Below are 307 nucleotides of genomic sequence, written 5' to 3' on the forward strand. Positions count from 1 at the left end.
ATGGCTCTGGCTCCAGGCTGCCACCCCATCCACCAAAGGATGCTACCCCAGATAGGGGTCCTCGGCCTGCTCCAGCACCTGCCTGTCCCATGATGGCTGTATACTGGGGTAGGAAACGGCCTCAGCTCTCGTCCACATTCTCCTCTTCTCCCCCCAGGACTACCCTTAACCTACTCAGGGATTCAGTCAAGGCCCACGTGCTCCCCAAGCCCAAGGGGACCCTGTTCAGGAGGCAAAGGTGGCACCAGGCCAGCCCCTGTCCAGCTAGTTTAGCGTTGACAGCACCTACCAAACAGAGCCATTTACC

Source organism: Mandrillus leucophaeus, unplaced genomic scaffold (genome assembly GCF_000951045.1).
Source record: "Mandrillus leucophaeus isolate KB7577 unplaced genomic scaffold, Mleu.le_1.0 Scaffold78, whole genome shotgun sequence".
Lineage (NCBI taxonomy): Eukaryota > Metazoa > Chordata > Mammalia > Primates > Cercopithecidae > Mandrillus > Mandrillus leucophaeus.